We start from the raw sequence: 15,418 nt of genomic DNA, 5'->3' as shown, positions 1-15,418 counted from the left end.
TGCTGTTTGATTCTATTATAGCACTGTCACTAGATGTAAATTGCACTTCTTGGTAGTGCAATGATCACCATCCCTATTTTCAATGAAAGTTCAAACTTTGATGTAGTAGTCGCCGTGTAGTGTGCAGGGATTTTCTGGTCAAAGACTATTAAGCTATCTGAAGCTAGCATAACCTCAAATTTATGTATCAACCTAAAATCAAACCCAATCTGTGTGTACTCTTTCTGGATGTCAATTACCCACACATCATTAGATACAGAGAAACTTCATATGGTAAGGGTAACTTCTAACTTTCTTTTTTGTTAGAAGTTTATGTCCACCCACTGTTTGCATTAATCCTTCTTCTTTCTTAATCTCTGGAAACAATTTTCCATCTTTCATTAACAAAGCAGGTGGAACAATTGTAGTGAAGAACCTGTGTAAGTCAAAATATTTCAAGGGTTTCCATCAATAAGCTCATATACAACTTTCTTCAAATAATGAACTTCTTTTTCCATTTCGGGAAAATGAGGAATTCTCAACTGAATCTTGCACCATAAGTAAAGCTGAGTCCTATCTTTTTGACACCTGGTTAGCTTTTTGTTGTTCCTTCAATCTCATTTGGTTCAGAGACTCATTATTAGAGCATTGTCTCCTTAGATTAATAACAGCTGCTGAGTCCCCAGTCTAGGCTGTAATGGTCATTCATATTCCCACAATTATAACAGTTTCCTCTTTTTAGTATCCTGTGGGAGGAGTTCTTATTCTATACTGGTTTTAACCTACAGTTAGTTCCTTGCAATATGCCCATTTCATTTAATTTGTGTGACTAGCTGTTGGATTAATTCTTTCAGTTCTTCTAAACTGTTGTTAGGGGGAGTTGATGTTTCAATACTACAGGATCTGATATTTCTCTAACTCCTGGATAGATTTTTTAGTAGTTTATCTACAACTGTGATGGATTCAAGCGCCATTACCAAATGAAAAAGTTTAATTTAAAGACGAACATTTACCTCGCTTCAGCGTAATTCTCATATCCTCGGTGGTTGTGACATCCATAACTTGGTCATATTCCAACGAATCCATTATTTCACGAAGAGCATCCGGGTAAAAGAACTGGGCAAGCCTATCCAAATCTTTCCACCGCACCCTGTTCTGGAACTTTGCCCATAATACTTCTTTCTGGTGTGATACTCCAAACTTGTTGGACAAGGTGGCTACAAATAGTTGGTAATTGTTATGGTTCTCATTTGGAAGGTTACTTAATGTTGTTAAAATGTCCTTTTAAGTGAGCAGCAAGATAGATAGCTTGTTGTTCATTGTTCCATTCATTCTCTATGGAAATGATTTTGAGCTGACTTGGTACACCTCCCATGACACTTTTCCATATTCCAACAATTATAACAGTTCTCTCTATTTTAGTATCCAATGGGAAGAATTCTTATTCCATACAGGCTTTAATCTACAGTTTTATTTCATCCTTAACGTTTCTTCACAGGTTTTTACATTTTGTAACTTGTTGAGGCCTTCGTTTACAGATACACTATCTGCATTACGCTAATGTAAAAATCAACTTACTAAGCGCAATAGCTAACTGTCATGCTCATCTAATTTTCTGCCCCGTTTTTCCAGGTTTTGGTCTCCTAACCGTTCTTCTTTTAAATCTTCTTTTAATATTCAATATTTTACATTTTAATCTTCCTTTAATTTTATGTATTTTTTTGTCTTGATCATGATCACCATCTTCACCATTCTAGATATTATATTGTGATGCACCTTCTAACTATAACATCTAAATTACAACATTAAAAATATAGCTTATAACAGTACATGAATTTAGGACTAACCTAAGTAATGCAACGTTCTTGGCTTCGTGGTCGCCATCTTTACAGTTGAATTTCAGCTATATTCAAAGTTCTAATTTACTTTCACAAAAATAACCCCACGTTTGACATCAGAGTTGTAATGTTGTTCTTTCCTAGGCGGTTTTTTTTTAATATTTAGTAAAAATAATTCAACATATACTCCACATAACAATAACAAATTAGTTTTATTTCATCATTAACATTTCTTTACTGGCTTTTACACTTTGGAATTTGTTAAGGCCTACGTTTACAGCCACACTATATGCATTACAGTATTGTAAAAATTAACTTAATATGTGTAACAGCTAACACGGATCCAAAAACGTTAACACACATTGCTTGATTTACTTTACTGACTAGAAAACAATTATTTATCTTCTCGGTGCTTCACTATTTTACTGTAAGCTTACTTAGCCAACTGACTGACTCACCCGTATTTATAATGTAATTCTTGTTCTACATATTTTTCAAAGCCTCTCTTTTATTAATATTTCCGAATATTCTAGGACTGACTTGATCTTAACGTGACGTGCCCTATAGGAAACATCTAAATTACGACCTGAAGAACATACAGTGCCTTGCAATAGTATTCACCTTCCTGCAAAGTTTACACATTTTGTTGTCGTCTGAGCTCGCAATCATGAAACTTTCAAATGGAATTTTATACATAGAAACTACACAATCTACTCGAAACTGAGTAAGGTAAAACAATGCCGATATTATGTAAGTAAGTTAGATTTTTAAAGAAAATTAGAATATTCTCAATTGTATAAGTATTCAACTCATTTGCTATGGCAACCCTAAATCAGTTCTGGTGCAAAAGATTAGTTTGAAAGGTCACAAAATTAGTATAATGGTATCTGTCTCTGTGTAATAAAAATGGTTTAACTTGACTTCAGAGTATATGCATCATTTTGAGCTACAACTCGCATAGTGATACGGCAAACCAACCATGAAGACCAAGGAGCTTTCCAAACAAGTTAGGGATAAAGTGGTAGAGAAGTATAGATCAAAAGATGGTTACAAGAAAATTTCAAAGTCGCTGATTTTCCCTTTGAATACGGTAATATCCATCATTAAGAAGTGGAATGTGCTTCATACCACCTAGTCACTACCTAGATCAGGCCATCCTTCCAAACTAAGCAGTCGGGCAAGCAGAAAACTGTTTAGGAATGCCAATGTGAAGCCAGCAGTTACTTTGAATGATTTGCGAAGTTCCACGTATGAGATAGAAGTCGATGTTCATACATCGACAATATTCTGATCCCTACACAAAGCTGACCTGTATGGGCGAGTAGCACGAAACAAGCCATTGCTGAAAAAGAATAATCTTAAATCTCATATGGAGTTTGCGACAAAGCATGTAAATGATAATGCAGACATGTGGCAGAAGATTTTGTGATCAGACAAGACAAAATTGAGCTTTTTGGCATCCCCCAGTCAAAACCATCCCAACCGTCAAGCATGGTGGTGGCAGCATTATTTTATGGGGAAGCTTCTTATCAGCAGGGATTGGGAAGTTTAGCAGGATTGAGGGGAAAACGGATGGTGCAAAGTACAGGCAATCCTAGAAGAAAACCTGCTTGAGTCAGCCAAGAATCTAAAACTGGGTCGAAGAGTCACATTTCAGCAGGGTAATGACCCGAAGCACAAGGCCAAAGCTACACTGGAATGGTTTCAAATGGAGAAAGTGAATGTCCTGCAGTGGCCCACTCAGATTTCTGACTTGAATCCAATTGAAATTTATGGAGAGACTTGAAGATTGCAGTCCATCAAGGATCCCCAAAGAACTTGTCAGAATTGGAGCAATTTTGCCAGGAACAATGGGCAAAAATTGCACCATCCATTGTGCAAAGCTAGTAGAGACCTATCCAAAAAGATTCACAGTAGTAATTGCTGCCAAAGGTGCTTCCACCGAGTATTGACTTAGGGGCTGAATACTTATGCAATTAGCAAATTTCAATTTATATTTTTTTTTCAGGTTTTGCTCACATTAAACCTTCTTAACAGATAACAGTGTTAAGTTTGATCATTAGAGTTTTGAATAAAAACAAGTTTATTATAAAAATTGTTTACATTATTTGTATTTCATCAAGATGTGAGATTATTGGTAGGGGTGAATACTTTTGAAAACACTGTAGCTACAAGTTACTGATTACCAGGTTGACTTTTATTTTTGAAGTAACTTGATATTAATTTAGTACATCTGATTGAAGAATTCTATAAAATTTGTTTCCACTATTTCCAAATTGACAATATAAATTTTTCAAGGGCTTTCACTTTGAAACTACAAGTATTGTTTGATTGTGAAAATTTTCAACAACTAAAATAACTATTGACATTCAGATATCAGACGGCAGGCTACACATAATTTCTGATTTTGTGAACCCTTAAAAAAGGGTTGAAATGTTGGAAATGATTTAAAATGACTTTCTAAGATGTTTGGAGATTTATTTTTTAAGGCCATGATGTTTAGATGTAACAATATTCGTGAATATCTATCTCACATGTTGCTTAGTAAAAATCCACGCTATACATTTGTCACTTTATTAATTCTAGAACTTGCCAGAATTTAGATATGAATCATATCCAACTGATGATTCAGTGCATTATAATCACTATGTATTTTAGTTGTGTATTGATTTGCGACATTATGTACTTTTATCAGTTTGTTACAGAACTGGCTTCGTTGATTAGTAAGCTACTTTTTAGTTTACTTTCGATCGGAAACAATCAATAACTGTCATAAAAAATAGGAAACTCTACAACTCGTCATAGGGTTTCTTATTTTTCTTTCATTGATTTTTTTGAATCTACGTATTTTCTTAAGCCAATGAATGAGTTGTTGTCATCAAAAATTTAATATCCGTTTTTAGGAATTATCGACTATTAGCTGCACTAAACACTTATGTATAAATATGGAAATCGAGGTTCTTGCGCTTACTTTCAACTGGATGAGCAATGAAGGGATATTTTAGTGTCAAACGTCCCCAGTTGGACCAGCGGCAAGTTTACGAACTTGCGACGCTAAAATCTGGGGTTCGATTCCTCTCGGTAGACAGAGCGGAAACAGCCCATTGTGTAGCTTTGCGCTAAACAACAACAAAAAAGTATTAATTTTTCGCCTCTCGCTGGCTCAGCAGTAAGCTTGAGGATCTATAGGACTAAAATTCAGGACTCAGTCCCTATGATGGAACCAAAAACAGATAATACAGTGTACAGATTTGTGCTTGAACAAACAATTTTCCCCATGTGCTTACTTATAGTGCTTGTATAGTATTTTCAATGTTATGGTAAGTTGTTGATATTTTTAAACAAAAACTTTGCCCCATTTCTCAAAATCATGATTACTTTGTGACAGCATGTCTATGGCTATTAAGCGACGCAAACGATGTGTCTGTGTGACCAAACTTGAGAATATTTATAAGTGTTTAAATCACTTTAAAGGATAAATAATTATGCGATGAATGTTTCGGTCGAATGTCTATTGAGCCCTTGATGAATGAATGTTGTTTCAGCGAAACGTTGGCGACATATTTTTTTCTTATTTATAGCAACTTTAACGACTTATAATTTTTAGATGATCCTGGAAACTACGTTTTACACATTATATTGTTGGGTAGGCTACTTTATAAACCAACAAAGTTCAAACTTTACTTACTGCAGCCTTGATCATGAGTTCACGATTGTATTAATGGTAAAAACTATCCCCCATAACAAGCGCTTCCAAGGTCATGGTTAGGTGGAAGGGACCATCTAATAATTATCAGTGCGTGTGTAGCATTCCTAAACCTAAATCTTACTCTGTTTAGAAGGGATTCGATGCCTGGCGATTTTTTTTTCGCTCATTAGGATTTGAATACTCTTACAAGTAAAAAAGAGAGAAAGAAAAAAGAATACACTTATCTTAATTATGTCATCTGATTTTCTAATATGATCTTGTAAAACCAAGACTTTTTTTACACCGTTAAAAAATAGATTTTCTTAGCCGTCTTTAATGATTATACAGTCTCAGTCATTCGGGGATGACCTAGCCGCGGAGATATCCGCAAGCAATTAAATAGAGGTCTGATACCACGAACACATGAGCTAGGAAAAAGTACGTACTATACTAGACACGCAGCCAAACCCCTCTAGACATCATGTTCCTGCTAGAGTGGGTAGCAGTGGGGCATGACGCTCATTTACAAAAATTATTAGGAGGCGGGGGAGGACACGACAGCAATCAGGCGCGATGTTGTTGAGCCGGATACAAACACATTTCTATGTGGTGAACTTTTCTGTTGCAGGTTTTTTATTTGATACTAAAAAGAATATGAGGCGAATAAATATTACTATATTCTGCAACTCAAAAGTAGATGTAATCTGAAATTTTTAAAACACATTGAAACACGTATTAATGAATTCTATGTGACTGACAAATTTTCAAAATGTTGTGTCTTTCAACAAGAAAGGGCGATAGTTTGTGTAATTGGTAATTAAGTCTTAAGGCTGGAAAAATGTTCGTCTATAATTCAAAGATTTACAGTGGTTCTAGGAATGTAAGGTAGCCGCTGACTTTTATTTTGAATAAATATGCACAATTTAAAAACTTTGATTTATGACCACTCATGACGTGATTGTTAAATCATTAGACATACAACAATGCGTGAAAGGTGATTGGCCCGAAATTACTATATATTTCCTTAATAAAAGTAATACATCATTTAATTTCATTTGTCATAAGACATTAGTATCAGGCCCATTATATTTTTAAACACTACATTCTTCATCTAGTTGTTATATTGAGGGACTAGATAAAAAATGTACTATTTAAAAATACGATAGGCCTAATAATAATATCTTATGACTAGTGTAATAAGATAAAATCATGCTTCGTCAGCTCTAAAAGGCGTTCATACCATAACAACTGTTGTTGTAACAAATAACTTATATAAATAGCGTTTCGACCATTACTCTGTTTGTTGTATTCCAGCCGGCTTGAAGAGATCCAGATTGAGCAAATCGAGTCGTCGGCAATGGATGTGGCGAATATAGTGTGGTTGGAATATTCCTAATTCTGGAAAAACTAGATACATAATGCAGTGTTTAAAAGTATAATAGGCCTAATATCAACGTCTTATGACAAGTGTAATTAGATGTAATCATGTTTTGCCAACTTGTGAAAGGCGTTCACACTATTTAAACTACATGTTTATTAAGAAGACATTCTGGTACATGTTCGGGCCATGATCAAGCAGAATGAACATAGACAAAACAACAGTATATTCATGATGTTATAAAAACACGTAGGTTCAAGAAATCTTGATAGAAATGAATAAAACACCTATAATCCGAACGCTTTCGAAAGGTGGGCCTTCCTTCTTCAGGGACAAACTGGGAATATATACTATTTGTCCCTGAAGAAGAAAGGGTTTTTATTCGTTTAAAACAACAGTATATATATATATATATACCATATTCAAAAACTCATTCCTATAACATGTGGTACATGCAATTTTAAAATAACATTCTATTTAAACGAAATATTACCAGTAAATACATGTTTACACACATACGTATAACGGTGGTTATAGTTAATAACAGGTTCAGCTACACATAATAAAATGCATTTCTTTTAAATCCATGCAGGTTTTTCTTCATTTAAACGGAATTTGTTTGATCTCGCGACATTTTATACAAATAAAATAAAATAAAATAAAGTTATTAGCTTATCTCATTTCCTTAAAGCCTAATATGCGGACTGTCAAATCGCTTTACAGACCTAGTAACAAAATGTGTAATATTCTTTTTTTTTCATTGAAAGATAATGTGTTTGGACAAGAAAACATAAACGAAAAAATGGGAGTTTTAAAATAAAGTTGGAATACAATAGTGTCTATATAGGTCAGATAATTCGTAATAAAATGACTTTTGAATGAACATAAACTTGGAGAAGGCAGAAAAATAAAACAATTGCGCTTTATCATATGTAGCGCAATATGCTACTAACTGCAAGTATTAGTAAAAAAAATCCCTAAATAAAAAATCTATGTAGGGCTAGCTACTGAACTTGAAAAAAGGAACCAAACAAGATAGGGATGGAAGTGGACATATCACTTGATCCGGCTAATAATAATAGTAATAAAGATATATATTAAATATTCTAATGGATACTGTTAATGAAAGTAACATTAAAGCAAAACTAGGTAAAACGGTACTTAAAGAACACACTTTATACACTATTGTAGATGTTTCCTAGTTTATAAAGGACGTAGCAAGTAAAACACACATCCATTTAGTTGTTCCTACTTGTTGATATTCGATGTGAACTCCGGAATTTATATGATAACTAAATAGAATTAATATATATATATATATATTTAACAAGCTGTACATCATTTATTTATATTTTCTCATTGGCTCTGAACCTTTTCCGCAAGCAGTCTTAACTGCGTGTAATACAAAGAGATTTGGAATAATAATTTTCTGTACGTTGTGAGCCTATATTACCTATAAGTATCATTCCTGTGATCATTGATAATTGAAGTGCCTTGATTACCATAATACTGACACTACATATATGACATTAATTAGTAGGTGCAGCTGAGATCAGTCATGTTTACCTCATTTTTAAAAACATTTTGTAAAATATTTAATAAAATGACTTTTTTGAAGTTCAATCACTCTTCATTACTGTTACAGTTTTGAACTTTTTATTTCAAAAACATGTTTTTTCCTCTTTCAAATTAGTACTAGCAATTCAAAACTTTATTTTAAAATTGTTGGGATGTAGAGGTGGAAAAAGATCAGAAACTAAGATAACATTTGGGATGGAAGGAAAATCTGCATTACCCATTCCTACATTCAAACAATCACAGGGTTGATTGCATATATAAGTTACTTGGTGGAATGGGTAATGCAACTTTTCCTCCCAGTTCAAATGTTCTCGTAGTTTCTGATATTTTTCTATCCTTACATCTCAACAATTTTAGAATATTTTTTTTTCTAATTTCTGGACTTTTTAACGATTAACATTATAGGTGGCGCCATTTGCAATATTAAACAATATCTATCGTTGTATATATTTTGGGCTGTAACTAACCTATCGTGGAGTACTTGGTGCTCTAGTTCGAAAAGGCACATCTTAGGGAGTGGTGAAGTTTTGGTGTGCAAGCTGGACGTAGGCATACTGTACTTTATTAGGTGCAGCTGATTTTCCGCCAACTGGAAATCCAAGCATAGAATTAGTCCTGGTGGTGCCATCTGCAGTTAAAAAGTAAATACAAACTGATTTATCTGTTCTTATACGCACTTTATTTCGAACCATTTTATATTAAGTGCTACATGCCTTTTTGCGAATTAGCACTTGCACTTGAAAATAATAAAGATAAATGAGAAATAACCAAAGATTTTAATTCAACTTTAAATGGAAACACAGTTTCATCAAACCAAATCCCTGAGATTTCACTTTCAAACTTGCTAAATATTTCAGTTAATTTTTTTCATAACAAAAATTCTATGCATAAGAAATTAATTTTTTTTTGAAAACTCCACGATTGGTTTTACAAAAAAGAAAAAAAAAGATACACTGTAGTTTATTTGACAGTGTGTTCTATATAAGTTTGGTAATATGTGTTATTTTAGCAATCTGGCTTTCGAAAACTAGTATGTTTGTCCATGTCACGCAGACATTATCAGCGTTACCTAGCTTAAAGTAAAAATCATCATACGCAGGTCCCACTGAGATTCAGGGCCCTGTGTGCTTAAAATTTCACCATGGAACAACATAAAAGTTGACTAACTCCAAAATTGACTAACTGGAGATCAACAACCAGACTGTTTAAATTCGGTGTTTCTTATTTCAAGGGTAACGTTGGATTTACCCAAAGTGACTTGCACTACCACGTGTCTGGTCGTTCTCATTGAAACATAGTAAAAACTGTAACCTCGAGATAATACCTGATCTACCACTGAAAACACTGCAGTCTACATTTTTAAACAATGCACAGTATTACAGACAATCTCGCTAGAAGCAAAATTGGTAATATTTCCAGAAAATGACAAAGGAACAAAGGCAGCTAAAACAAAATAAAGTTAACGACTTTCTTGACCATAAATTTCGTGAAAATCTCAACATATTCAGAATAACAGATATAATTAGAACAATATTATATATATATGAGACATTAGAAAACGCACTGTATGCTTATATACCCCATTTTTTCTCACTCTGTTACTTCAGGCTTGTCTTTAAGTCAACAATTAATTTTAATTTTAAAACTAATAACTTCTATACATGCATCATGGTCAAGGAGTACAATATATTTTTCTCGGTGCTGTAAACACTTACAAATAACATACTCATCCCAACTTTTTAACAAAAAACTACACTTCGATAGAAAAATGAAATAGCATACATGAAAAACCTTTAAGAAAGATGCAAGTACACACTGCAAAATCCTTTAACAAAGAAAACTCAATAATTACATAATTTAATGACTTCACAATTATAAGTTTCGTTTGTTTTGAATTTTGTGCAAAGCTACACGAGGGTTTTCTGCACTAGCCATCCCTATTTTAACAGTGATAGACTAGAGGGTAAACAGCTAGTCAACACTACCTACTGTCAACGTTTGGGCTACTCTTTTATCAACGAATATTGGGCTTGACTGTTACATTATAACACCTTTGAGAGAGCCTGCATGTTGGAGGTCCCACACTTGCAGGAGATCCATTTCTGTTGACGTATCACTGGAATTCTGGGGTTACTTTTTGGATAGATATAATTTTTCCACAGCATCTATTGAAACTCGGAGGTTTAAGCACAAAGAATGAGACATTAGTAAGTAGTTGAAGAGAAGTAACCATGATTGGGCAAGAATTCGATCTTAAATAGCAAAAGTCCAGATGAATTCTGATTGGTCAAAAAGTCAGCCACGTGTGTAGGTTTAAAGAGGGTCATATCTGTTCTGTTTGAAACCATTACATGCAAATTCATGTACATCAAATAATGCAGACCTTAATCACTCCACACTTTCTTATGGACATTGTGGGATGTATGCTCTAAGGAGAAGAACATTCATAGTGATGAAACTTAGTTGAATGAACGACAACTGCCTGTTGTAGAAACAGAAGTGTAGAGGACGACGTTTCGAAAGTCTTCCGCCTTCCGTTTTCGAAACGTCGTCCTCTACACTTGTGTTTCTACAATAGGCAGTTGACATCCATTCAACTAAATTTCATCATGAATACTCTGCCTAAACAATCTATCATTCATCATGTTACATGGAGCAAAGATTCTTGGCTGAAAATGAGCATGTTTGGTACACAACCCGTTGATCTCTTCTCAGTTGCACAAAAATTATTATGATGTATAGTAAGTGATCATCCCACTTGGTTCAGTTAGTATTAAAAACTTAGCAAGCGTATGTTTGATACCCTGTATTACCCATTGTACTAAATCATTAGGCTGGAGGTGATAATGAGAAGTGTCCACTGCACTCCACACTTTACACAACTCAGAGAACAGTTGGCTGTTATTGTGGATCTCTTCGGGTGCTCTGAACTGGGCTATACAGTGCTTCACCAACACATCAGCCACTGACCGTGTTTATGTATCGACCAATGGATAAGCTTTAATCCACTTTGTGGAGTTTTTGATTGCCATGAATGTACATAACGAACTTTAATATATCTCTGGGAGTGGACCAGCAATATCCAGGGATATTATATGTAGGGAGGAACCAAACATTATCTGCTGGAGTTTACCCTGTTTAGGCTAGCGTTTTCTCTGGGTGGCACACACCATACAGTGTTAACACAAATGCTGAATGTCTTGACTCGAATGTGGCTAGAAGAACCACCAATGAATGTTAGCAGAAGTGCAGGTAATAGCTTGGTGTCTACCAGTCTCTGTGTTATGTAAAATCTGGAGAATCTCGTGCTTCATAATACTGGAGACCACTAGCTGTAACACAGGCTAAGATGCACAGAAACAATGACTTGGTAGTTGATAATAATGGTAAGCACACCTTTGTGCACTTGTAACAGCTCTTACAAGTGTTATATACATTCATGTGGCGATCTCTAATCTGAATTAGTCATGCTTTACCTTAATGCTAAATCTGAAACCCTCACTTGCTCTTCCTTGAGCTCCCAAAGCACTTATAATTGCATCAATTCATTAGTGGAACCAGCTACTATATGGTTTGTCACCTCTATGTCAAAAATGGTTTCAACTTACACATAGTTTCCAGGGTCTGTACATACAATTAATAGCAAGTCCATTCATCAGACTTTCTGTATTACGGGCTTGAGCAATTCTGTATGAATAAATCATACTCCTGAAACACTGATATAATTCCTTTTGGACTTTTAAAGTTTATTAACAATTTTAGTTATACATGTTTACTTTGCTGCATATTAAGGTTTGTGCAAGTTCTCTTTATAGTAATCCAACATTCCATCATTCGTCTCTTTCAGAACTATATTTTGGCAGAATCATCATTGGGATAGGCTGGAGCATTATACCATAGGAGGATGTGGATAGCTCTGCCTGCCCACTGGATGTCAATGTGGTTGTGATGCAGTGCCAGGATGTGTGAGTGGTTAGCGTGGTATGTTTGAGGTATGGCTCCAGCAGCTGCAGGCGTCTTTCTCTCCTGTGAACATTTTGATGTTACCTCTTCATACCTTGTCCAATAGAAACTGCCTCAGTTAGAAGGATAATATTTTTCATGGCCACGTAATGTCTGATAATTTCTCCAGGAAATTCCTCAATGAACTTATTTGCTAAGATGTCTTCTCAGTCTTCAGAGGCCATTGCCAGGTATGACCTATGTACGTTGCCAGACCCTTGGTGATGCCCCTTTTCTGAGCCTGGAATCCTCTAGGTTGAATTATTCATACAGCTCAACAATGACTGTAGGGACAAGACCCCTACAAACTCTCAGCCATACCTGACTAAGATGTCATCTACATCGTGGGCACAAAGTGTTAGGCATCCTCAGGGACCCTAACTGTTGAACGAATAATCATTCACTGGTCTATGATGGTCAAACAATGAGTTGCTCTTGGCATCTCATTCATTTGGTCTGCTTGGAGAGATTTTCTACTGCTCTATGGATCGTCATTAGATGCTAGCCACCTCACTTACTAGTGAGACAGATCCTGTTGAGAGAAACTGCACCTTCAGTCTTTCTTGACTGTTCTGTAGTGCTTTACTCACTGGATCCTGTGGTTATGGCTAAAGCCTCTTCAATAAGAAATCTTGGTGAGCACATGGTTGACATGTTGTCTACATCATGGGTTTATGGCGGTAGTCATCCCAAAGTACTCTGGCCCTCAGGTGAATAGTTGGTCCTTGGTTCAGGGTGACAGAATAACATTATAAATTTTGTTGCGTATCTGCTTGTTTGTTAATTTCCGGTATAAATTCTTTCCGAGGAACTTCAGCTATACAAGTCCTTTCTTGATTAAAACTAGTTTCTTCTTTCTCGATACAACTTTGCAATACACAGTAATTTCACAATCAATATGTTTCTCGTCTCTTTACTTGACAACTTTTATAATACACGCTATAAATCACAGCGATTCACAAGCTCGATACCTTCGCTCTATATGACGACTGCAAAACACACACAATTTACGGCTCAACGTCACTACTGTTTGGTTGATTCAATTATCTATATCTATCTGCAGCTGGCTATCTTTATCAGGCTTATATACTAAAAATGGGGCATTTAGATCACACTCGAGCTGCCGGGCAAATTCATGATCATTCAAGAAACTCCAGCTTGCATGCTCCCAGCGTCATGCGACTTCCGCTGTCGTAACAGTTTATCTACTGATGATATTATGTATGGTAATATTTAGCCCTAACAAAACTAAAGCAAAAAACAATTTACAGTATCGATTTATCTTAATTTCTTTTCAGGCACATTGTGCTACTATATTAAGAGTAAAAAAAAAAAAAACACACAAAAACGACGTTTTTCGGCACAATGAAAGGTAAAATATTTATTATAGGTTACAGTCGACTAGTTTCAGTAACACAATTATTATGCCTGCTGATGGTAACTGTATTATCGAAACTAGTCGGTTGTAACCTATAATAAATATTTTACCTTTCATTGTGCCAAAAATGTCGTTTTTTAAAACTCTTAATGTCGGTCTTTATATGAATGCAGGCCGTTTGATAAAGGCTTAACTAATGTTAGGCCTAAGACAAGTGGACTTATAGGTTTTTGTGTCTGCGAATGAAATTCTTTTGTATTATTCTCGAAATCCCGTATTTAAAGAAGTATTGTTGCAATAAGGATACTGATTTGACTGCAAATTTTGCGGGGCTCTGCTAATGATTATAATCAATTATTATTATCTGACATCGTAGCAATTTTTTGCGAAAGTCGCCAACGTCCTGTCAAACTTTCTACAGACCTTTAACCGTGTATTGATGTCGAACACCATCCTCCCGAGCAGGATAGACTCCAGCTCCTGTCCCTTGGAGAGAGGGGGGGGGGAAGCAATGAAACTAACTTTTGTTGACTCTTATTAGTGGTTTAAAAATTCATCCGACTATTTATATTTGCTAATATGCTTTTTAAACCACTAGGGAGAATGAACTTGGTGGACTAGAGTGAAATTTATGAGTGCATTGCCAACCCTAGTACAACGTTAGCGCGGGCCCTGCTACCAAGACTTCGTCTACGCAAAACGAAGTACAACAGTCCAATGTAAGTGCATCATGGATTCTTGGGTGTGGGAGATAACTTGAGAGGCACTTGTTCAAATGGACACTCTATGATTCAACGTTCATTAATTTCGAATTTGTGAACCTTCATCAACTTTAAACCTTTGTTTATTATCTTGATAATGATATCAGAGGTATGCCCATCTTCACCACAATGACTTTTACAGGTAAGGGAGTTTTTTTTTGTAACATTCAATTTACAGATAAGGATGTTGCTTTGGATGGGTGTAAGATGTTTTTCCAACGCCCTGACGCTCTAAATTATTTGTTATGCGAGTTCTCCAGCTCTCACGGAGAACAGGCCTGGTGGCATGGCGTAGTGGTTAGGGCATTCGACTCGCAATCTACGGGTTAGAATCCCGTCACCGAACATGCTCGCCCTTTCAGCCGTAGGGGCGTTATGATGTGACGTTCAAGATTACTATTCGTTTGTAAAAGTGTTGGTGAAGGGTAGTGTTGACTAACTGCCTTCCCTCTAACCTATCACTTCAAAATTGGAAACACTTAGCGTAGGTAGCCTTAGAGTAGCTTTGCGTGAAATTCAACCAAGAAACTCCAGTAAAGCATTGACGACCCCCTTCTTCGATAAATAACATTCTCCCTCGGAAAAGGTTATGAATTATGGCAGCAACAACAACTGTTAAGAATAAAGTATTAAACACATAGCCAGTAGGACTACAACTCGCGTCTGCGGCGACACATTTTTCTATTAGTACAGGCAACCATTCATTATTTTTATAAAGTACGTTTAATACTTTGAAATAAATTGTAAGTTACGTCTGAAAGTTTTGTGTTTCGGAACAATACGGACAGGGTTTTCACTTAAGGAGACCATAGTCAC

This window comes from Limulus polyphemus, unplaced genomic scaffold, assembly GCF_000517525.1.
Source record: "Limulus polyphemus unplaced genomic scaffold, Limulus_polyphemus-2.1.2 Scaffold827, whole genome shotgun sequence".
NCBI classification, from domain to species: Eukaryota; Metazoa; Arthropoda; class Merostomata; order Xiphosura; family Limulidae; genus Limulus; species Limulus polyphemus.
The sequence above is the reverse complement of the archived record's forward strand: the minus strand, read 5'-3'. Positions refer to the sequence as shown.